This window comes from Mustela erminea, chromosome 2, assembly GCF_009829155.1.
Source record: "Mustela erminea isolate mMusErm1 chromosome 2, mMusErm1.Pri, whole genome shotgun sequence".
Classification (NCBI taxonomy): domain Eukaryota; kingdom Metazoa; phylum Chordata; class Mammalia; order Carnivora; family Mustelidae; genus Mustela; species Mustela erminea.
The window spans coordinates 15,057,273-15,081,831 of NC_045615.1; the positions used below are offsets into that span (position 1 = coordinate 15,057,273).

The 24,559-nt window shown below is 44.0% G+C and overlaps 1 protein-coding gene and 1 long non-coding RNA gene across 4 annotated transcripts in view; one reads left to right on the forward strand and one right to left on the reverse strand.

The window, feature by feature from the left end:
* The window catches only part of EXTL3 (exostosin like glycosyltransferase 3), a 103,395-nt gene extending 81,799 nt beyond the window's left edge, over nucleotides 1-21,596 (reverse strand). Inside the window, exons 1-2 of one of the 3 annotated variants that reach the window (XM_032332301.1) lie at nucleotides 21,506-21,596; nucleotides 19,282-19,437 (exon numbers count right to left, since the gene is read on the reverse strand). The gene's annotated coding sequence lies outside the window, so the exon portion shown is untranslated. Of the gene's footprint in view, nucleotides 1-1,950; nucleotides 2,055-2,480; nucleotides 2,564-19,281; nucleotides 19,438-21,505 lie in introns of those variants that run through there. The other 2 variants (XM_032332302.1, XM_032332300.1) reach the window with 2 other exon arrangements.
* On the forward strand, nucleotides 3,620-21,508 carry LOC116584263. Its single transcript, XR_004283127.1, has 3 exons — nucleotides 3,620-4,023; nucleotides 10,994-11,041; nucleotides 21,140-21,508. It is a non-coding gene; the product is annotated as an uncharacterized LOC116584263 (long non-coding RNA).
* Nucleotides 21,597-24,559: the final 2,963 nt, after the last annotated feature.

Genomic DNA, 24,559 nt, shown 5'->3' on the forward strand with positions numbered 1-24,559 from the left:
TCATTTAAAGTCTTTTTACTCATAGGTTAAAACTCTGAGACCTAATCATTAAGAGATTCCAACTACATGCCAAACATTTAATGCCAGTTTGTTGGGGTTTTTTCCCCCTAGAAAATGAAGAGAAGGGGCGCCTGGGTGACTCAGTGGGTTAAGCCTCTGCCTTCAGCTCAGGTCATGATCTCAGGGCCCTAGGATTGAGCCCCCCCCCCCATCGGGCTCTCTGCTCAGAAGGAAGCCTGCTTCCCTTCCTCTCTCTCTGCCTGCCTCTCTGCCTACTTGTGATGTCTCTCTGTCAAATAAGGAAATAAAAATCTTAAAAATAAAATAAAATAAAATAAAATAAAAATTTAAAAAAGAAAATGAAGAGAAATATGAAGGAATGAAGACACACTCTTGACAATCATTTGGTTAATAGGCATGCCCCCTGAGACCACAGACCACATCTTCAGGTATTAAATAAATATCTCAAGATTCTAACGATCCACAATTCTAATTCTCCTCCAGAAAGCATTTAAGCGAGTTTCCCACATACTTATATGTACTTACAATTCCTCAGCCTCCCCCAGAGGTGGAAGATCAGGAAATTCCCACAGGATAAGGTATTTTTAACTCACCAAGTAACAGTTTTAGATGAGGAAATATTTAAGTCCCCCTGGTAAATAAGTTGTTGAGAATGTTTAGCTTTACTCAAGACTATCAAGAACCCACAGGTTACTATCCCAGGCACTCCAGATATACCCTATAATAACTGGATAGACACCAAAACTAATCTTGAGCAAAACAGGGTAAAATGCTGATAGTCTCCATGATCGCAACACACAAAGATCTTTTAAAAACAAGGAAACATGAGGAGCCCAGCCTTCAAAACTGAAGCTACCTAAATTAGAGCGAAAACAGGACAAAGTGAGGGGAAGAACCGCTAAAGACACCTCTTAAGTAAATCACATAATGCGGGGGGAAAAAAAGGTCATACACTGTTCTGACTTCCTCCTCCTCTTGCATTGGAGTTGAACTAAGAGGACTTGTCAGAAGCCCTTAAGAATTTGTTAAAAGGAAAGAAAAGAAGTCCAGGCCAACAAATTCGAGTCTTTTGAGAGCTACAGATAACAAAGAGGAACTGAACCACTGGCTCAAAGTGGAGAAGAGATATACACACTATCTGCAGTCTGGCAGCCCTGCCTGATCTTCAAAGCTCTCGGGATTTGTCCTGTCCCCTGCAGCGCGCGGGTCGGGTCACCGGCTAAGATTTCAGTAGTGTGGACAGGCACTCCGCAGTCCCTCTCCTGCCCAGGCAGCGTTAGGCCCATCGCTATAGAGCTGGGCCTGGGCGCAAGAGTCCCAGATGCAGAGAACAGCGGCCCCTGGACCCTCGGACAGGAAGTGGCTATTCCGACTAGAGGCTTATGATCAAAGGAGGTGAACCCCTGAAAAGAACCAAAGCAGAAGCAGCTGCAGGCGACTGTGTGAACGCGGCGCGAAGCAGATGGTGGGAGTGTGTGCACAGGGAACAAGGGAGGGGGGCAGACCCGGGCTGCCCCTTCGTCCACAGAAGATGCTCTTACCCAAGCAGCTGGACAAACACAGGGGGCAAAGGAAGGGTGGAGGGCTTAGGCAGAAGACGCTGCACAGCCTGAAGACGAGCTTCCAGAAAAAGGGGTGGAGGTGGGTACGCGGCAACCCCAACGGGCTACCAGGGACGCCGGGGAGGAGGGAGGGTCGCGTTGAGAGCCCCCGGAGCCCGGTTACCCCTCCTCGCTGGTGGCTAAGGCCCTGGAGGTCCTCCCCCCCAGACCCTCGAGAAGGCTGGGAAGGCCTACTCCGAGGCTGCACGCCCCTGCCGCGCAGGGCGGCAGCCTCCCCGCGGCTCCCGCGGCCCCGGCACTGCCGGACCCGGTCCCTCCCGCCCCCCTGCCCGGTGCCTAGCGCTTGGGGCCAGCCCCCGATCCCTACCACGAGCGCTTCCGGGCCGCCGCCCCCGGCTGCTCCGAGCTCCAGCCGCCGCCGCCGCCGCCGCCAGGAGTCCGACCGGCTTCCAGTTCAGGGACGAGCCGCCGCCGCCTGCGCGAAACTCGGGTACCCCAAAGCCGCTCTCGCCGCCTGCTGTCCGCCTTCCAGGCCGCGCCGGATCCTCCGCTCCCCCTGCCGGCGGGCAGCCATTTCCGACAAGCGACTGCGGAACTTGCCGAAGTGCGCCGGGCCGGAAATGGCCGAACCCGGGCGCTCGGGAGCCCGGGAGGCGGGGGACGGTCGCCACTTTCCGGACTGCGCCCGAAGGGCCGCCAAGGCCTCGGGCTCCGCCGCCGGGCTCGCCTGAGTCCGGGGGCAACGGCGGCGGCGGCGCCGGGGATTGTGGGAAACGCGCGGCGAAAGCGAGGGCGACGGCGGCCAGCCGGAGGAGCGGGAAGGAAGGACGCGGCGGGCTCCGCTGGGCCCTCAGACCGGCGCCCTACGGATGCCCCTCGCCCCTTAGAAGAACCTACCTACGGAGTGCGGAGAGAATGCCTCCGACAGCTCTGGAACGGGTTCCGACTCCGAGAAGCTCGGCCGCTTCGAGCAGGCCCGGTGAAATCCAAGTCCAAAAATAAACCCAAACCGGTAGAAAAGGCCCTCCTCAAAGAACGGACCGTCCCCAGCAACAGTCTGGAGTTTTGAAACACTTTTGAGTGTAACAACAAAGAAAAGGCCTGGCAGCTTGGATGCTTAACAAAACAAACAACAACAAAAACCCCCGGGGCTTTACAAAAACAATAGCTTAATCCAATCCTGTAGCAAAATCAACCAAAACTAGGAGGAAAAAGCAATACCGTTTGCAATACTGAAGAGCCAAGCCCTGTGAACCTGCAAGGGCCCCCTATCCTACAGTCAGTCTTAAGAGACCCTCACACCTGCAAAGTCAGCGCAGGATCTGAAACAATGGGGGTGGGCGAAACAACTCTACCAGTCTGAAAAGACCCACCTGATCATTATTGTTAACTCAAGAAGGAGTTTAAACATTATTTAAAATCTATAAATGGATTCACTATTTTCTTAACATGTTTTTAATCCTCCAGATGGGCAGGGCTTCTGCCCCAAGGTTTCCTGAGCAGGGAACCCAGAACACACCAGAACCGAGAATAGCGGGGCACCTGGGTGGCTCAATGGGTTAAAACTTCTGCCTTCGGCTGAGGTCATGATCCCAGTGTCCTGGGATCGAGCCCCGCATCGGGCTGTCTGCTCCGCGGAGAGCCTGCTTCCTCCTCTCTCTCTCTCTCTCTCTGCCTGCCTCTCTGCCTATTTGTGATTTCTATCTGTCAAATAAATAAATAAAATTTAAAAAAAAAAAAAAAAAGCCGAGAATAGCTGGGGAGGGCCAGCGGTAGGCTCCTATCCCTGTGCGTGGGTGGTCTGGCACTCTAGCCAAGCTGCACCCCCAGAGACAGCTCCACAGCTGCCATATCCCACCCATACACCCTTCCCAGTAGAGCCCAGGCCCACGCTCTAGCTAGGAGGCCTAGAAAACACTGAAGATTGATTAGTTTCCCACAGGGGACAGTTTGAGCTGAGGATTCCACCCCCTAAAAAACTTTAAGAAACCTAGCAAACTGTTTTCCAGAACACACCCTTCATTCCTCCTTCTGACCCTCCTTTTTCTTCTTTCCTGACACCTCCTTACTCACCCCTATTTCCCTTTCTCCTCCTACCTCACCGTTTTCCTCACCTTTATTACTCTATGCTAGTAGTTTATCACTATGAGCAAATATTCAAAGTCCTACCACTATCATGTATGTACAACAACCTTTCTAACTTTTAACCAGTGTGTTCAGGAAAGGGGGGGAGCAAATTTTTAAAAATCAGAAGCATTCCAGGAAATGAAAATGAGGAAGACTTGCCCAAATAACCCTGAATAATCTAAGGTTGTCTTTTTTTCCTTTCTCTCTCTCTTTTTTTAAACAGCTCATCTTCTTGGCTCTCCTCCAGAGCTCTGTGGCAGCAGGCAGAAGTCTGGCAGTGTGGGAGGAGACACACAGAAGCCCAGAAGCCATGGTAAGTATTACCAGGTATTGGTTCATCTCCACACAAGAGAGGGCCTGCAGATAGCTGCTACCTAGAGGACTCAGCCTAAATGTCTCCTGCACATCCAAGTGACTTACCACATGGTTTTCCCTATGGTTGATTTCCTTGATGCTGAAGATAGATAAACTTTAAGAAGAAAAATGGCACCCAATGGAAATTTGGTGTCTCGACTTCAGTAGAGCTCTGGGTGCTAACCATCCTCTTCCTTTGGATCTTTTGAGCAGGTCCTCTGTCTCGCTTTTTCTTCTTCCTTTCAAACAGTTCCATATTCATTCTCTCCCTCTGGCTCCTGTTCCTTCTCCTGTCTCCTAAGAGATGTTGTTCCCTGAAAAGTAATGACGGGCCACTTTCTGATTCCTCTCCACAGTCTCTTCGTTGCCAGTGTCAACAGCTCCCTTGCATCACATGCATGCTCCTCTAAGCAGATTCCTGTCTTTGAGTCCCTGTCTTTGAGCTGCACTCCAGACATAAGCACACCATCATCATCATCCTATCAATACATGTTTTATGAATACTTAATTGCCAAGCAATAAGCTAAACCCTTTGTAGGCATTGTCTCATTTTAACCCTTACAGGGAGCTATCAGTGGGGAACAGAGACTTAAAGAAGCCAAATAAGTACAGTGCCCAAGATCACAGAGTGGGGTGCAAAGTACAACAGGAACTCCAAGTCCTCCGAACTCCAAAGCCAGTATTCTTGACCAGAACAATATGACTGTCTCGCCAGGACTTTAAATTTACTATATCCCGCACTGAACTTCTTTACCCCCTCCCCCTTTGCTCTCCTCAAATGTCCCTGTTTATAATGGTGTTACCATTATCTTTCCTAACATAGAAACTCAAAACCTGGCACCATCTTCATTTTTCTCTTCACCCTCACATTAAATCAATTTCTAAGACCTAACAATTTCATGTATAGGATCTCTACCACCTGCAGTCCCACACTTAGTTCCTGGATCCAAGTCCTCATTATTCCTCTCTTGGGCTGTTGCCTTAACTCTGCAGTTTCTGGCTTGGAAAATACAATCACATTCACAGTAACTGTCCTCAAGAAAGAAAACCAAGACAGTAAGATATGCAATGAAACTAGTTTACTGATCACTCCATATTGTGACCTTTTACAACATTTATTGTCTCTACTTTGCATTTTGGAACTCAGTCAAATAGTTTTGCTTTGTTATTTAACTGTCATGTATGCAGATCTTTATACGCTTCAAGGAACCCAGTATGCCTTTGGTACCAAAGCAGGAGCCTGTGGGTCTTCTCTCTAGAGCACAGTCACAGGGACTTTGCAGTGCCCAGTCTGCCTCTTTTTGTTCCAGATTTTAAGTTCCTGGAAAAGAGACACGATTGTCCTGGCTGGGGTCTTGTGCTGACCCCTTGATCAATCAGCTTTGGCTAAGCAGCAGGTCAGCCTTATCTAAATACAGCAATGAGAGCCTCTCCTATAAATACGGCATGTTCCCAGAAAAGGAAAAGGCATACACCACTGTTTATTTGTTTATTCATTCATTCCATTAACAAATAGTTGAGCATTCTCTCCAAATATATGCAGGGTTTTTTGCATGTATGCAAAATGTTTAAAATATAACACTTCCCTCACACCATGAAACTCATAACATAAAAAGATAAGAAATCACCAGATAAAAAGCATAACAATATTCACCCATAAGAGACCCTCAATTCAATTATATATGATGGAAAATAATTCAGCACACCCTGCATAAGCCTGTGGTGGTAAAAGTAATCAGGAGTAATGTGTGCACGTCAACAAAACAAATTCACAACAGCACCACAAGGAATAGACAGATACAGAAAACAACCTCATGTCCATCAGGGATAGACTAGATCAACAAAGTGTAGTGTACTCACCCAAATGAATACTTTACAGCAATGAGAATGCCCTACAAATATATACAACAATACTGGGGAAGCTCACAAACAACATTAAGCAAAAGAAGCCAGACAGGAGGAAAGTACCTGGGCTGTGATTCCATTTATGCAGAGTATCAACACAGGCAAAACTAATCTACCCCAAGGAGCAGCGACCAGAAGAGAGTGTGAAAGGAGCTACGTGTGTGCTGGCCACGCTCTGTTTCTTGAGCTGCACGCTGCTTACACCTGTTATCAGTTTGTCAAAATTCATCAAGTTGTACACTTGTGTTAGTGTCCTTTTCTATATGTATATTATCCTTCAATAAAAAGATTTTTCAAGTAAGTAATTCAATCCACAACATGGAGCCTTTAAGCACCTTGGAGCTTTGTCACTATGAATATCCCAGCGTTGCCAATACTGTCACCCTACCCCCACCATTACACCACCTCCTTAGAGACCCTTTGGAAATAGCCACCGTTTTTATCTCAGAGCTTCAACCTTTCTAGCCCCAGCTGATCAGACTTCTTCTTATCTGGAAACTTGGGAGCAGGAGTCAGGTGATAAAAGTGCCTCATCTAATAAATTGTATGCATTTGGAGGAAAGGATCTCTGGACATGGGCACAGTGATAAGCCAAGAATGCTGGTCTGCAGAAAATAGAGCCAACACACAGAGTGAAGCAAACAGTCCTGTGGGAGATGGAGAAGCCTCAGAGGTTGCGCACTCTCCAGCTCTGGTCGCATATATCCCAGGTGTCACTGGGTATCCTTGGGATTGCTCACGTAGCCTTGCTATTGAAAAACAGAAAGAAAGAAAGGCAGGCAGAAAGGCCTTACTTATTTAAGCTAGTGCAAATACGTTTCTGTTTGTGGAATGTATTATCTCATTTAGTCCTAACAACACTACATAGTAAGTACCGTCACGATTCCCATTTCACAACTGAGAAAACGGAAGCCCAGAGAGGTTATGTAACTCGCCCAAATCACACAGCTGGTTAGTGGTGGTGCCAGGATCTGGACCCAAGTACTCTTGACTCCAAAGGCTGAAATCTTAACAACCATATTACACCACATTGCAAGAGAAATGCTGGAGATGGCAATGTGAATTGTATGTTGCATTAATGGATTGAACAGAGGCATCTGATTCTGTTAAATGAGTTCAAATGGTACAAATAATTGAAAGATTGGCTGCTTAAGAAGTTGGTATTTATTTCTTTCACAAGGGAATTATACTTTGAGTCATAGATGTTAGAGAAATAGAAAATGCATGGAGTATGACAGATTATACTAATGAGACTGTGTTGTTACATCAGGAAATTTATTTATAGATTTCAGGAAAGAACTCCCTTAGAAGATCCTCACTGATGACCTGTTTTTCCCAAAATGTAAATATCCAGGAGAAAGGGGCTTTACTCCTATAGAAGGAGAAATCGAAAAAAGTTAACTTCCAGTCGTAGAGGGAGAGAGGCGCCCGTGGTCACTTTCCATGATGATGGCTGCCAGACCCACAATCCACTCAGCAAGGCTTCCAGATCAATCACCAGCAAGCCACTGGTGACCCCCAGCAACCTTCAAAAGGTATGATTCAGGAATTATTGGTGAGTTTAAGTCAGATAAGAACTCGTCCTATCTGTAGTGCTTTGATTTTAAAGGAAAGTGCTGACAGCCACTATTCAAGATCTTTTCTAAATATAAATGATTGAGCAGTTTTGTGGCTTATAATTAGAACAATGCATGACAATTCCTAGATTAGAGTTCCAAGGTTACTCTTTTCTTTGGTCCATCAATGCCAAAAAGACAAAAGGTCATCTTCTGAGGCTCCATGGATGGCACTCACTAGCCTGCTAAGTGGCTCACTCTGAAAGTTCTGGCTTTGATGTTATCTTTTAAAAGAGGCTCTTTTTTATCTGGCAAAATCTGAATAGGACAGTTTGCAAATAATTTGTAGTAAGAATACTGAGTTAACATCACCTCTAAAACAGAGCACACATTACTGTCAAAAAAGGATTTGTTGGGGCACTTGGGTAGCTCAGTCAGTTAAGTGTCTGCCTTTGGCTCCAGGCATGATCCTGGGGTCCTGGGATTGAGCCCCATGTCTGGCTCCCTGCTTCCCTGCTCCACAGGGAGCCTGATTCTCCCTCTCTGCCCCACCCCCCATTCATGCTTGCTCTCTCTCTCTCTTTCAAATAAATAAATAAAATCTTTAAAAAAAAAAAAAAAGGATTTGTTAACTCCTTGCCTCATGTCATAGTACTCACTACCTTCTATGTGGCTGTGAAAAAGAAATTTTGTACTAGTTTCACATTCATTAGGATGCTTAGCCTGGTTCAAACCGGTTATCTACATAAGAAGTGTAATCTGTAATGACCAGTTAACATTTCAAAAATTAGCTGTCATCCCTAAAAATACAATGTATCTGCCTGTAAGGTCTCTTCTGTGACTTCTTATTCTCTCCCTACCATGTCAGCATAGCTTTGCAGGGGCAGTCATGTCTGATGATCAGTAAGTATCAAAATGCCATCAAAATTTCCTAAGCTTGTTCCTGGAAGTTCCAAGTAATGATACATATGTTCCCCGCCACAAAAATACAGGTTCCTAACATTTACTCTAAATTATGCTAGTGAGTGCAAAAATGTGCTCAGCTAAACACAGCATGCCTCAACATAGCATGTCTGAGTGTTTGCAGAATTTCGCACAATGAGAGCTGTAACCAGAAAAAAAGAAAAAAAATTAGGGAGAGCACTGACAGCTGAGTTCCAATGTCACACTATATGCAGCTCTATGACTTCAGGAATGTCCTTACACCAAAAAAGCTACCCATAGATTCAAAAAAGCAAACGCTTGCTATGCTTTCACTTAAAAATACCTCAAGTAAACAAAGCATTCCAATTGAAAATTGGCAAAATGTCAAAGAAGTACTTACAGAACATCAATTAATTTCTTAGTTAGCCAATTTGGTTATAAAATCAAAATTGAGGGGCGCTTGGGTGGCTTAGTGGGTTAAGCCTCTGCCTTCAGCTGAGGTCATGATCTCAGGGTCCTGGGATGGAGCCCTGCATCAGGCTCTCTGCTCAGTGGGGAGGCTGCCTCCCCCTCCCTCTCTGCCCACTTGTGATCTCTCTCTCTCTCTGTGTCAAATAAATAAATAAAAACTTTTAAAAAAAATGAAACCAAATGAAAATGTGGTATTTCTAAAAAAAAAAAAAAAAAAAAGAAAATGTGATAGTTCTACAAATCCATCAGTTCTGGGGGCCACAATTAACAATCCAAAGCTCACCTCTAATGGATAGTGTCAGATACGTCGTATCTTTTAAGTAATCTCTACACCCAACATGGGCTTGAACCTACAACCTCCAGATCAAGAGTCACGTGCTATGCCAACTGAGCCAGTCAGCACCCCCAGAAAGTTCATTTTCTGTAATAAGGGACACAAATAATAACATTGTTATTATTATAACATTATAAAGAAATACACACCTATAAAATGAAGAGGTGATTATTTAGAAAAAGGGTAAATGAGATAAATGATGCAAGTAATCAAAAAATACATTAATTATATGTAAAATATACTAAATATGAAAAGATTTTAAAAGTTCAAACAGCACCATGCATTTCTATTACTTTTATGTACATTTAAATATGCTGTAATGATGTTCACTTTTTATATATTTCCTCTTTAATTAGCTTTAATAATAAACATCTAAATACCAGTAGGAATACAAATTAATAGCAAAAAACACAGAAACTGGTAAGTATTTGTCAGTTCTGTGGCTTCCAGCCTACGAGCAAAATTTTATAAAATTGCTATCTTTACGTATCAGCCATTTCAACAACTTCTTTTTGTTTTGTTGTGTTCATTCTCATCTCTAAAGGTACTAGAACATTCCATGTCTGTTCTCAGTGGTCCCTGAATGACAGTCTGTGGACCAAGATTAGATAAAATTTTTGTCAGTCCACAGTTCAATGAGAAAAGCAAAGGCAAGTTATTGAGCTTTTAATAAAGCTAAATTTACTCAATTTAAAGATTGTCCTTTATTTTGAGATTATGTTCCTTCCCCTTTCTTATGTTAAAATTCCTTCTTAGAAAATAAAAATGGTGGTAAATGGCAGCTTTTTAAAAATCTTCCCTACATGACAAAATCCTGAGACATACTTATTTTGGTGCCCCCCCCCCCGACTAATTATTTGTTATTTTACCAGTTCTAATATTAAATCCAGAAGTCAGATAACTATCTAACTATACCCTCTTCCTGGCATTTTAAGGTATCAGCCCACGCAGAGAAACACACACACACACACACACACACACACACACACACACACAAAACGTTTTTGGAAAGACTTCTCTGGTAACCAGCCTCCAAAACATCCCCAGCAATCTCTAGCCCTAGTATTGACAGCCTCATGTAGTCCCTGTCCACACTGTACCACAGATGATCTCTGACCAACAGAACAATGCAGAAATGATGGTAAGTCACTCCTGAGATTAAGTTATATAAGGTATTTCAGCTTTCACTGTGGTGAGTTTCTTTCTTCGATCACTCGCTCTGAAAGAAGCTAGAGGCCATGTCATGAGCAACACTGTAGAGAGACCCATGTGGTAAGGAACTGAAGGTTCCTGCCAGCAACCATGTGAATGGGATTGGGAGCAGATCCTCCAGCCCCAGTCTGGCCTTCAAATGATGCAGCCCATGAAAGATCCTGAGCCAGAGCCAGCCAGCTGAGTTGCTCCCGAATTCTTGACCTACAGAAACTGAGAGATAATAACTAGTTATGTGTGTGTGTGTGTTTTTAAGATTTTATTTATTGATTTGACAGAGAGAGAGAGAAAGCACAAGTAAGCAGAGAGGCAAGCAGAGGGAGAGAGAGAAGCAGGCTCTCTGCTGACCAGGGAGCCCTATGCGGGGCTCAATCCCAGGACCCTGGAATCACAATCCGAGCCGAAGGCAGCCACCCAACCAACTGAGCCACCCAGGCACCCCACTAGTTGTGTTTTAAATCACTACATTTGAGGTCATTTGTTAGGGGACAACAAACAACTAATGCAACTCCTTTGTCCTTTTTCAGCTGCAAGATGAACAGCTATCTAGGCCCAGAACAATGCTGAAACTGCATGTATGTATTCATGCCTGTGTTGGGGGGATAGAAAGGATCAGCAAGGACTGTGATCTCCATTATCCTGACTTTAGTTTACTTACACTGACTTTTCCCTTCTCCGTTGGTTTTTCTACTTTTCTCATATTGACCAGAGCACTCAGTAAACTGAATAATTCATCTCCAGCCTGAGAATCAATTCTACTCATTTGTAGGCTTAGTTTAAGGAATCATTCTATGTAAATATGGTATTTTATCATAGTTTAGAAACCTGGTAAATTTCTTTGTCAGAATCCCTCACCTTAGTTGTCAGATCTCTCCTAGACCCATTCCTACCTCAACAGAAAAGTACATCTCATATTCACTGAGAAAAGAGAAGCAACACACATAATCCCTTTAAGTTCTCTTCTCCCACATTTAAGCCATCTGTAAGTACTGAGTGAAAAGATTATTGTTTTAGCAGCTGATGCAAAGTTCCTCTCAGGGATAGACAATGCCTTCTAGAGGAATCTACCTCAATATTACACTTGGAGTATGGAAGAAGAAAGCTTGGCTTGTAATAAAACTGTGAAACAAAGAGATTGCTAAACAGATCTGCATTTTAAAAAAGAGGAAGACGGGGCGCCTGGGTGGCGCAGTGGGTTAAAGCCTCTGCCTTCGGCTCAGGTCATGATCTCAGGGTCCTGGGATTGAGTCCCACATGGGGCTCTCTGCTCAGCAGGGAGCCTGTTTCCCTCTCTCTCACTGCCTGCCTCTCTGCCTACCTGTGATCTGTCTCTTGGTCAAAAAAATAAATAAAATCTTTAAAAAAATAAAAAAGAGGAAGACTACGAAGTCTGGAACAGGGCAAAGGGGAGAGGAAATGGGAGGAGTGAAAGGAGAGCTGGTGCTTAAATAATGGCATGGGAGCTTGAAGCTTGGGGAGAGAGTTCCCGGGAATGGGGAGCGGAAATCATGTTTAAAATAGAATCTTCTATTACTGGACTTCACATTGTTTTGTGTTGCTAAGGATATAAAATCCCTGAAGCCTTCAGTAATATCTGACACATGCACAAATGCCTTTTGTGAGTGATTTGGGGGAAACCAAGGAAAAAGATGCAGAGGGGACAGGTCTGAGTTCTACAGCTGGGTCAGCCTGGAACCAAGGAATAGAAACAAGGAAACTGAATTACAAGTGAGATGAAGAATTTAGTGGAAGCAGAAACTCAAAAGCCAAAGAAACCACACGATGAACTTCTAGAAATTAACAAAAATCTTGGAGAAGACACTGACCTTTCGAAGGAAGTCCCAAAGTGGAATGGGAACTTTTTTAAGTAAGCCAATTTTTCCTCAAATCTCAAAAAAAAAATCTACCTTAGCTGACATCTGGTCCATATTTATGGATTCTTCTCTCATCTGTTCTGGCCTTTGACAAAAAAGAGGTGTCCAAAAGTGGGCACTCTGTGTTTTTTTTTTTTTTTAAAGATTTTATTTATTTATCAGAGAGAGAGGGCCAGAGAGCAAGCACAGGCAGAGAGAATGGCAGGCAGAGGCAGAGGGAGAAGCAGACTCCCTGCTGAGCAAGGAGCCCGATGTGGGACTCGATCCCAGGACGCTGGGATCATGACCTGAGCCGAAGGCAGCTGCTTAACCAACTGAGCCACCCAGGCGTCCCGGCACTCTGTTTTTTAACATGATCTGATATTCCTCCTTTCTGTGACCTTGCTCCATCAATCATTCCCTTTATACATATAGTCAATATTCTCCTCGCTACTGGGATTTCCCCCACTGCTTATACACAGGCTCCGGCCCCAACTACCACCATCTTGCAACCCCAGATTTGAACTCTGAAAGATTTAGATTTTGAATCCTTGATCTACTGTTAGAAGTATAAACCTTGGGCTTATTACTTAACTTCTATAAATTCTCTTGGCTACAATTTCCTCGTAACAAAATGGGGATAATAATAGCATATACCTCATAGAGGTTATGGGTTAACTTGGTTAATGAGAGTAAATTATCAGCCCAGTGCCTGGCCAATAGTAAGCTCTCTTACTTAACTGCTGTCATCATCATCATTCACCAGAATTCTCAAGAGTCATCTCTACTCTATGCCCACTCCTCTCCCACCACTCACTCTGTAACATCCGGAAGGCTGACTTCCGCCAAGCTACTAAAATTGCTCTCATTATGGTAACCAAAGACTTCCTCATTGAGTAAATGCCAATGAATCTTTTTAGGCCTCCCTTTGCAATTCCTCTTCAGTACTTGGTAGTTCTCATCACCCAGCTTCTTAAAATGGTCCAATCCTGGCTTCTCATCACATCACTCTCTCACCACACTTTCTCTTTTCTCCCACTGACTCTTCTTTCCCCACCACCTTTAAATGAAGGTGTACCAAGAATTCCGCCCCTCACCATCTTCTGTTTGCATTCAGCACTCTCCTGGCTATATGCGTTCATGACTTAAGCAGCCACATTTCTACCCTAATCAAGACCCTCCCAAGCTCTTGAGCCAAACTGCCCACTAAGTATCTTGCCCTAAGTATTTCATATACCCAGCCACCCAAACCACATTTATAGCTACTGTTAACACAATCACCATTTTCTCTGACCTCCCCAGTTCTTTCCCTTCCCTAGTAGTCATTTTCATGACTAACACCAGCTGGGATCCTTCTTGTCTCCATTCCTCATGACCTCACTGTAGTTCTGAGTGAGCCTTAGAGTCACATGGGCCTGGGTCCAAATATTAACTACAATAGTTCTGGGCCAAATTACTTAACCTCTCTGACCTCTGGTTTTTGTGATAGTGAAATGAGATATCACATGCAAAATGGCCAGCGCACAGTAGGAATTCAGCAAACATTCCCCTCCACCCCTTCCTTCGGGTCTCTTCACCAGCTGCTTCAGTGCATTACCCTCCTATTTTGTTTCTCTTGCCCCTTCCTCCTCCACAGTGCCCTAATCTTCCTAAAGAAAATAAATGTGATACTACTATCTCTTTGCTTAAAAAATCTTCAACATTTTCTTTTTTCTTATGGAACAAAGTCCAAATTCCTTAACATGGTAAGTTCCAACTGGCTTTCTTGTCCCTTCTCCTCCAGACCAGTTACTCTAAGATATTGGCTAGTCACCAACTATTTCATGTACATACTGGTTTACATCTCTGCACATTCGGAGCCCTCTGGCTATAATTCCCTTCCCATGCCCAAGTTCTTCTGTCCAACAGGCAAGCTTCTTCACCCCCTTCAAGACCTACCCAAAAAGCTGTCAATTATATGACAACAAAAGCTCAGTCACCAAAGACAGAAGTTTCTACAAAGCAAAGAAAACAATCAATAAAATGAAAAGGCAATCTACAGGTTAGGAGAAAATATTTGCAAACCATATAACTGATAAGTGTTAATATCTAAAATATATAAAGAACACCTGTAACTCAGTGTGGCGGGGGGGAGGCGGGGAAACAAAACAACCCAATTAAAAACTGAGAATAATCCTGAACAGACATTTTTCCAAAGATGATATACAAATGGTCAACAAGTACAAAAAAGGTGCTCACCATCACTAATCATTGGGGAAATGCTTATCAAAACCATAATGAGATATCACCTCATACTTGCTAGGATCACTATTATCAAAAAGATAAGAGATAACAAGTGTTGGCAAGGTGTAGAGAAACGGGAACCTTTGTACACTGTTGGTGGTAATATAATTTTGGGGTACAGACATTTTGGAAAGCAGTATGGAGGTTGCCACTCCCCACTCAAAAGAACTATTCCTTAGAAACAAAACTACCGGGAAGCCTGGGTGGCTCAGTCGGTTAAGTGTCCAACTCTTGATCTCAGCTCAGGTCTTGATCTCGGGGTTGTGAGTTCAAGTCCTGTGTTGGGCTCCACGCTCGGTGTGGAGCCTACTTTAAAGAAATTATTCAGTTAAATCGAATCAAAAATCAAATTAAATTTAAAAAATCAGAACTACCGCAGGATCCAGCAATGCCTAGTCTGGGTATATATCCAAAAGAACTGAAGTGCAGGTACCTAGAAGAGATATCTGCACTCCCATGCTCATGGCAGCATTACTCACAATAGCCAAGATAGGGGGAAAACCTTAATTATCCATCCATGAACAAATGCATTAAAAAGTAGAGATGTATATATATGCCACAGTTGTATTATATGTGTGTCTATGTGCACACACACACACACATACACACACACAGACACGCACATACAATAAAATATTATTCAGCCTTAAAAAAGAAAGAAATCCTGCCATTTGTGACAACCAGGATGAACCTGAAGGACATTAAACTGAGTGAAATAAGCCAGATGCAGAAAGAAAAACACTGCATGACCTTACTTACATGTAGAATCTAAACAAGTCAAATACATAGAAGCAGAGAGTAGAATGGTGGCTGCCAGGGGTGCTAGGGGTGGAGGAAGTGGAGAGATGTTGGTCAAAGGCCACAAGGTTGCAGTTATGCAAGAGGAATAAGTGTACAGATGTAATGTACAGCATAATGACTATAGTCAATAATACTGGATGTGAATACTGGAAATTTGCTAACAGGTTAGATTTTTTTTTTTAAATATTTTATTTATTTATTTGACAGAGAGAGATCACAGTAGACAGAGAGGCAGGCAGAGAGAGAGAGAGAGAGGGAAGCAGGCTCCCTGCTGAGCAGAGAGCCTGATGCGGGACTCGATCCTGGGACCCTGAGATCATGACCTGAGCCGAAGGCAGCCGCTTAACCCACTGAACCACCCAGGTGCCCCGCTAACAGGTTAGATTTGAGGCGCTGTCACCACAAAAAAGAAAAAAATGGTAACTCTTTCCAGGTGAAGAAGTGGATCTGTTAATTAGCCTGACTGCAATAATCCTTTTACTATGAATATACACACAAAATCATGTTATATACCTTAAATGTATAAGTTTTTTAATCTAAGCTGTCATTACAAAGGTGACACTTTTTCTTTACTGGTTCAGAATTTAAAACAACAACAACAACAAACACAACTATTCTAGGGGGTGGGTGGCTGGCTCAGTTGGTGGAGCATGTGACTCTTGATTTTGGGATTGTGAGTTAGCCCCATATTGGGTGTAGAGCTTACTTTAAAAAAAAAATAAATAAAAACTATTCTGTACACACAACACACACACACAAACACACACCAAACACACAAAAAGGGAGAAGGAGAGAGGAAGAAAGAATGATAATGTGGATGTAGCACATGTCAAAAATTGGTGAATCTGGGTAAGAATCATTTGGAATGGGGTGCGTGGGTGGCTCAGTCGTTGGGCGTCTGCCTTTGGCTCAAGTCATGATCCCACAGTCCTGGGATCAAGCCCCACACCAGGCTCCCTGCTCAGCGGGAAGCCTGCTTCTCCCTCTTCCACTCCCCCTGCTTGTGTTCCCTCTCTCGCTGTGTCTCTCTCTGTCAAATAAATACATAAAATCTTAGGGGAAAAAAATCATTTGGAACTTACAAAAAAGTTGCAAAACTCTATATAATTCTGGCTTTTATGTAAGTTTGAAATTATTTCAAAAGAGAAAAAGAAGAAATCATGAAGCAATCTAACCAGGCGGTAACAATCAAATAAACCCAAGTTGAGGAACATTTCACCAAACAACTGGCCTAGATTCTAAAAATGTCAATGTTGTGAAAAAAGAGAGGAAGCCAAGAGGGAAGGAGGGAGGTGGGGGCTGGGCTGAGGAAATACCAGAGATCAAAGGAGACTAAAGAAACATGACAACGAAATGCAATGTGTAACCCCGGGTTGGATGTTAAATTGGAAAAAAATTGCTAAAAAACACATTATAGAAACAGGTGGTGAAACTTGAAAATGGACTGTTTATTATAGAATAGCATTATAGTAATATTAAATTTCCTGAATTTAAAAATTGCACTGTATGAGTATGTAAGAGAATGTTCTTGTTCTTAAGAGATATATCCTTAGGGATTTAGGGAGAAACTATGGTAATGTCTGCAACTTTATTTTGTTTCAGCAAAATTCATCTAACAACTAAAATGCAAGTATTGAAAGAGAGTGTAGCAAAATGTTAACAACTGGTGAATTTGAGTTAATGTTCCCTTTCTTACAACTTTTCCATGTTTGAATTTTTTTTTTTCAAAATAAACAGTTTTTTAAAAAGCTATCTTATTTTAAAAAGCTATCTTATTTAAAATCTTTTCCCCCTCTCCCAGATAGAATTGATGCTGCCTCCTCTAAGCTGCTATAAATGTTTTAATTTTGACTTGAAAATGCTCAGATTGGGTTGTAATTATTTATATAGGCATTTGGCTTATTCCATTAGATTGAGAGCTTCTTGGGGCAGGAACTAAAATTGCCTTTTGGAAATTAATAATGGCAGAAGTATTCTAATTCAGGGCCATTTTATTTGCTGGCATGGTATTAGTAGAGTACTCTGACACTACATTTAGCTCAGGGCCAAACACGGCTGGACATTCCTGAGTGGAGAACCAGAACAGAGCATAGGAAAGTGCTGGAGTTCATCTACAACATAAATCCCTTTATGGAGACTTCTGCTGGCTGAGCTGGGCAGCCCTCTTGTCCCAGGCAGATACATCAGGGTGCTCTATGTTTGAGGTAGAGTCCCATGAAAGTGGAGCCAGATTGCCCCTAATACCCACATATCTGTCTTACCACCCACATATCTGTCTTACCACTTCCAACACGTGTGTAACAAGAGAGCAGCCCCATCCTCAGCTGGCCATGGGGCTAATTATAAAACCCATGCATCAGAGGATCAAACTATTGGAGAGGGGAGACCATGCTTCTCCCATCTCCCCAGTGCTTGCTTTGATCAAGAATATAGGAAACTGTCTTTCTCCACAGTACAAAGAGGAGAGCTTCTATCCTTCTCTCTGCCCACTTCCCTTACTTGCTCAAGGAAAACACAAATTACTTCTATGATGGATGAGACCGTGTACAGGGTCATTATGCACACACTACCCAAGGGCCATGTGTTCTCTCCTCATGCAGCGGCAGGTAAAGCCGGTTCCAGTGACCTTGCCTACGTCCAGGGGGACAGTTCAGGTCCTGGAGGAAGAAACAAGAAGCCAGTGTTGGCCTCGGGTGCAAGCCACATTGTCCAAACCAGCTTTAGCAACATGAAAGGTGGTATTTCAGTCCCAGCCTGTTTCTTCTAACTGTATCGTTTTGGTTGATATAGCACTTAGAAAAGAAAGGGGCATGAAGGTCCTCTCTGAATCCCCACAGTATTTTACTAATCTTTGGATCTCAGTGGTGGCTTGTTTTATGAGAAGCCCTCAATAAATCGTTGTTGTCTAGAACTCAGACAATGTGACACGCACGCAGGCATATGACGGCTCACAGCTATCCTTGTGGTGGGGGTTGTGTTTTTCATCGTACAAAGTGGTTTTTGAAGCTTTTCTAGTTTGAGGGCTCGGAGGCTACAAGGAAGCAGGCTTTCGTCAGTAGAAGAGAGACAGCTGCGTCTCTCTGCTTCACTGTGATTGCAGTACCGGGCCGTGATAGCCCAGGGGAGCTGTCAAGCAGCTCTTGATGGCAATTCTAGCAAGAAGGTGGTAGAAACCCAATTTTAGCAATAATGATCAAACAGGTTTTGAAATTTTCCTTTATCCTTGAAACGCCTTGTGTTGCTGAAAGTCTATTCATTACTGATCATTCATCTGTAGCAAGTCATCTCTTTATGTATCCGTGCACGGAAGTGACAGCGCAGGGAGGATTTTGACAGAGAGATAAAGGCTCCTAGGCATGGTGGGGGAGCCAGAAAGGTAAAAGTGAACAGCAGCTTGAGGAGGCAGGTGATGGAAACACAACAGAGGAAGGAAAAGCCACGAGAAAGTCCTCTTACTTGAAGGGGGCTTTGGTTTTAAAAGTGGACACCACAGTCCTTTAATATGCTTACTGGGACCGTCTCTGGTACCTCCATCTTCTTTGGGGTTCATTCCCCTGATCTCATCCACGAATCACTGCTTTTCTCTCCAGAATGTCCAACTTCTCCCATCTCTCGCCTCAACTTATAAATGTGCCCAAGGTTCTTACATCCCCAGAAGTCTCAATACCTTCCAATGACCACTCTCTTGCCTCCTCATTGTGCATTCTAGTGCCCCCCCAAAGCTTGGCTTGTGGCCAGCAGCATCAACAATGCATGGAAGGACATTCAAGGTTCGATCCTCAGGCCCACCCCAGACCTACTGACTCAGAATCCCCACAAGTGCGGGTGCAAGATCTTGTGCTTTATGTTGAGGCTCTCCAGGCGATTCTGAGGCACACCTGAGTTTGTGAAGTGCTTGCTGCCGGTCTGCCATGGCTCTGCTTCCTCACCATTTGGGCACGCCTTCTTCTGTCCCTTCAAAGTTTTTCTCCAAGGCTCTGTCCTGGTCTCTTCTTTTCTTCAGTTATATCCTTTCTCTTAGTGATCTCAGCCACCTGAAGACTGATTTAGTTATTTGAACACAGGTGTGCATAAACTTGAGAATTACTCCATCCCTGGCCTCCTCTCTGAGCCTCCATCATGTCCAGCTGCCTTCTGGACCTTTCTACCAAAATGCGGCACAGTTTTCTAAACTTGGTCTGTCTAAAACAAACCCAGTATCTCCTCCTACACCCACTCTGCATCTGTTTTAACACACTGGGTTGTAGGGTAGCACTACCACCCTGCTGAACTCCTCAGCAGCCTGCTTCCTTTCACCCACCCCTGGCCGGTCTCCAAGCACAGCTCCACACCCACCACTTCCCCAGCCTGCACCCTGTCAATGCCCATCTTCACGAATCAGTCCAACCCATCACCTCACTTAAATCCCTTTCATGAATCCCGACTGTTTACCTAATAACTTCTAAGCCCCTTACCCTGGCCTCATCTCCAAACATACATCCCATCCATTCTCCCCTTCATCAACACACAAGTATTTCAGTAATAGTAAATGACCCCTTGTTTTTGGAATGGCCTGTGCTGCTTCACAAGCTTGTGTCTTGGCACCTACTGGTACCTGATTCTGATATGCCCTTCCTTCTGTATGTCTTCCCACCTCACCTGATCTTCCTGGCAAACTCCTATTCAACCCCTAAAACCCCATTCCAAGGTCAAATCCTCTGTGAAGTCTTCCTTACACTATATATAGAGTACTTACTAATGTGTGTCCCCTCAATAAGACTAGATCACCTTGATGGCTGGAAGCCTGTCTTATTTGCCTTTGTATAAATAGCACCAAGCTCATGCTCTAATATCGAGAGTGTTTTAAAGATTTTTTTTTTAATTTATTTAACAGACAGAGACCACAAGCAGGCAGAGAGGCAGGCAGAGAGAGAAGGGGAAGCAGGCTTCCTGCTCAGCAGAGAGCCCGATGCGGGGCTCCATCCCAGGACCCTGGGACCATGACCCGAGCCGAAGGCAGAGGCTTAACCCACTGAGCCACCCAGGCGCCCCTCGAGAGTGTTTTAAAAAACATTTTTTTTCTCCCTTAGGTTGATTCATTCACCCAACAAAAATCCACTGAACAGGGGCGCCTGGGTGGCTCAGTGGGTTAAGGCCTCTGCCTTCGGCTCAGGTCATGATCTCAGGGTCCTGGGATCGAGCCCCGCAGAGAGCCCGCGTCCTCCTCTCTCTCTGCCTGCCTCTCTGCCTACTTGTGATCTCTGTTAAATAAATAAATAAAAATCTTAAAAAAAAAAAAACCACTGAACATATATCATTCAAGGAGCACCATGGATACAATGGCAAGACAAAAACTCTCGGCCCTCTAAGAATTTATCATCCAGTAAGGAAGCTAACAAGTAAGCCAATAATTTTAACAGTGTACTCAGTGCTACACATGAGGGATAAGCTTAGGGAGTTATGTGGGATGACACCTAAATTAGTCTTGAGGTAATCTTATTGTATGCCCTTGGTAATACAGGCAGTCTTCGGATCTGCAAGGAAAAATGATCATATATATTTTTAAAAGAATATCACAGTATCAAATTGTTAATGTTCCTGCCAATAACAGGCATATTTGTCCTTCTTGAGTAGATCTCCCTCCTTCTGCTTAAGTCTGAAGAGGGAAGACGTGAAAATAACTCTCCACATGCTTTTCTCCTTGGCAGCTGCCATGCAGGTGAACGAGAGCCCCTCAACAGCTTTTCTTTCCAATAGGACTGAAGAAGCAGGAAGACCTCTGGTGGTTGACTGACACTGTGCGTCCCATCACTACCCACCCACCCCACCCCCCCACCGTTTCATGAGCTTCTTGAACCTAACCTTCAGAAGCTCTGTCAGCCGGCAGAGAGGTAAGACAATGCTAAAAAGTCATAACGTCAACAACAAATCCGCCTGCATATGTCTCTTCTCCCTCATCCATTTCCCACCATTTGAGCCACAGGAAGTGTAACCTGTGTTTCTGACTAAAGGACATCAAGCTATGACAAATTCTATTTGTGGATGATCCTGCCTTCTACAAACTGACATCCAATAAAACATATGAAAGAACATATCAATAAACTGAGCAAGGCTTATATTCACCCTACAGTCATGACAGTATCTGCTTTGTGGGCGCCTCGGTGGCTCAGTGGGTTAAGCGTCTGCCTTTGGGTCAGGTCATGACTCCAGGGTCCTGAGATCGAGCCCTGCATCAGGCTCGCAGCTCAGTGGGGGAAGCCTGTTTCTCTGTCTTCTACTCCCCCTGCTCGTCTTCCTGCTCTCGCTGTTTCTCTCTCTCTCTCTCTCTCTGTCAAATAAATAAATAAAATCTTTTTTTTAAATGAGGAAAAATGTTTTCTGTATAGTTTTGGAATTCTTTAGAGTGATGGTTTACATACCTGGCTAATGGTTATGGTTGCCTTTCTTACTTTTTGCTCAAATTCAAGATATACACATCACCACCAAGCATTAATTGCCAACATTCTAGATCAGCAGTTCTCAAATCTGAGCATGCATCAGAATCACCCAGAAGGCTTATTAAAATGCAAACTCCTGGGTCCCATCCCAGAGCTTCTGACTCAGGGGATGGGACCAAAGATTTTCTAGTTCCCAGAAACTCCCAGGCGATGCTCCTGCTGCTGCTGACCCAGGGACTACACTTCAAGAACCAGTAAAGTCAAGGGTATAACTGTCAGCTGTACCCGACAATCTTTACCACCACGAAGACAGATGAATCTGATGTGCCTCAAGAAAACCGTATTGTAAGAAAAGCAAATAATCGCTATAATTATACATTTTTTAATGATTTTATTTATTTACCTCAGAGGGAGAGAGTGCAGCATGAGGAGGGGTGCAGAGGAAGAAGCAGATCCCTGCTGAGCGGGGAGCCCAACAAGGGACTTGATCTCATGACCCTGGGATCATGGCCTGACCCAAAGGCAGACACTTAACCGACTGAGCTACCCAGGTGCTCCTATGATCAGACATTTTATTTTATTTTATTTTATTTAAGATTTTATGTATTTATTTGACAGAGAGAAATCACAAGTAGATGGAGAGGCAGGCAGAGAGAGGGAAGCAGGCTCCCTGCTGAGCAGAGAGCCCGATGCGGGACTCGATCCCAGGACCCTGAGATCATGACCTGAGCTGAAGGCAGCGGCTTAACCCACTGAGCCACCCAGGCGCCCTGATCAGACATTTTAACAGCCTCTGCCTACTCCATGCTACTTAAGGGAGGAAAACATCATCTGGTATTAGCAAAGCTAAGTGTTGGAAAGGCAAGAGGAACACAGGTTCCAACACTCCCAATTCTATTCTCTTCCAAAAAACAATTACAGCAAAGGCAGAATACACCTATAATAAAGAAATCACTCCCAGAGGATCCCATTCTCCTGAGGTTTCCTTCTTCTCACAGAGTGGTGCTAGTGAAAAGAGGAATTTTGGTGACTACTCCTTTTATCCTCATTTAGTGACTGATGTGTTAACATCAGGTGAGTTTAAGCAAAGGGTCCAACTAACATTTAAAGCAGGTGCTATGGTGCTCTCAGGAAAGAATTAAGGATTTGCTGTCACACTATTCACTCCTTTATGTTTCCAAAAGTTGAAGGGACTTTCCAAAATGCCAATGTAATAAAGAGGAGGAGGCATTTGTGATGGTTAATTTTATGTGTCACTTTGACTGGGCCTGGGGGAGGGAGTAGGTAGGGGGTGGGGTAGGGCCCAGATGTCTGAACATGATTCCAGGTGTCTCTCTGATGGTCTTTTTGGAGGAAATTAACGTTTGAATCAGTAGACTGAGTCAAACAGCCTGCTCTCCCCAATGTGGGTAAGCCTCAGCTGAAGGCCTGAACAGAACAAAATGGGTGAGTTAAGAAAGACCTCTTCCTTCCTGACTGCCTTGAGCTGGGACCTGGGTCTTTTTCCTGTCCTCAGACTCAAACTGAAACATTGGCTCTTTTGGGTCTCAAGCCTGATGGCTTCTGGACTAGAACTTACACCATCAGGTCTCCTGGGTCTTTAGCTTGCTGCCTGAAGATCTTAGGACTTGTCAGCCCCTATTACTGCATGAGCCCATGCCTTACAATAAATCTCTCTCTCTCTCTCTCTCTCTCTCTCTCTCTATATATATATATATATATATATATCAAACACACACAAACACACACTTCCTGTTGATTCTGTTTCTCCAAAGAACCCTGACTAATACAACACTGGACAAAAATGTCTTTCTAAATCATGGGTTTTCCGCTTTAATTTCTAGTTCACTAAAAATCAGCGCCATTCCCAGCAACCTCTACCGAAGTCCCTTTATAAAGGATGTCTGTAACCCGACATTTCCATAGAGGTGATACTGCTTCAGTGACTCACTGGTGATCTCAGCCCTGTTGTGCTGTCAGCCCTGGAAGTGACATCAAGGTTGGGACCTGCTGAAAGGGGAACATGGGCTCATTTAAGATACCCACTGGAAGAACCTGGCTAGTGTAGAGTTTCCTTTATTAGTACCAGAGAGTAGAGAAATTAGAGAAGCGATGTCAAAGGCAGAAATAATATTTTCAGTCGCAATCATTTGCAAGGATCCTGTTCCATTTCTGTGGATGCACGTGCATGTGCACACGCGTGCGCGCGCACACTCACACACACACACTCTCTCTCTCTCTCTCTCTCCTTTTCAAACTTCTGAAAGCTTTTACTTGTACTTTTCAAAGTAAAGAAGCCATGGAGGACAAATCAATTCATTAAAAAGAGTACCAGCATTTTGCTGGAGATGGCAACTTGAAGAGAAGCATTGGATAGGCATGAAAAGAGCAGATAAGCTACATTAACACTCCACTCTAGGTACTGACATAGTAATTATGCCATAAACAAGAATGTTCCAATGGCCTTGGTATGCAACACTGTTGGAATAAAGTTAGGATGCTTTCCTTACAGCTACCACCGTGAATACCACTAGAATACCACTCAGATTAAGACTGCTTCCACTGAGGGGCACCTAAGTGGCTCAGATGGTTAAGTGTCTGCCTTTGGCTCAGGTCATGGTCCCCAGGGACCTTGGATCAAGCCTTACATCAGGCTCCCTGCTTGGCAGAGAGCCTGCTTTTCCCTCTACTTCTACTTGTGCTCTCTTGCTCTGTCAAATAAATAAATAAAATCTTTTTT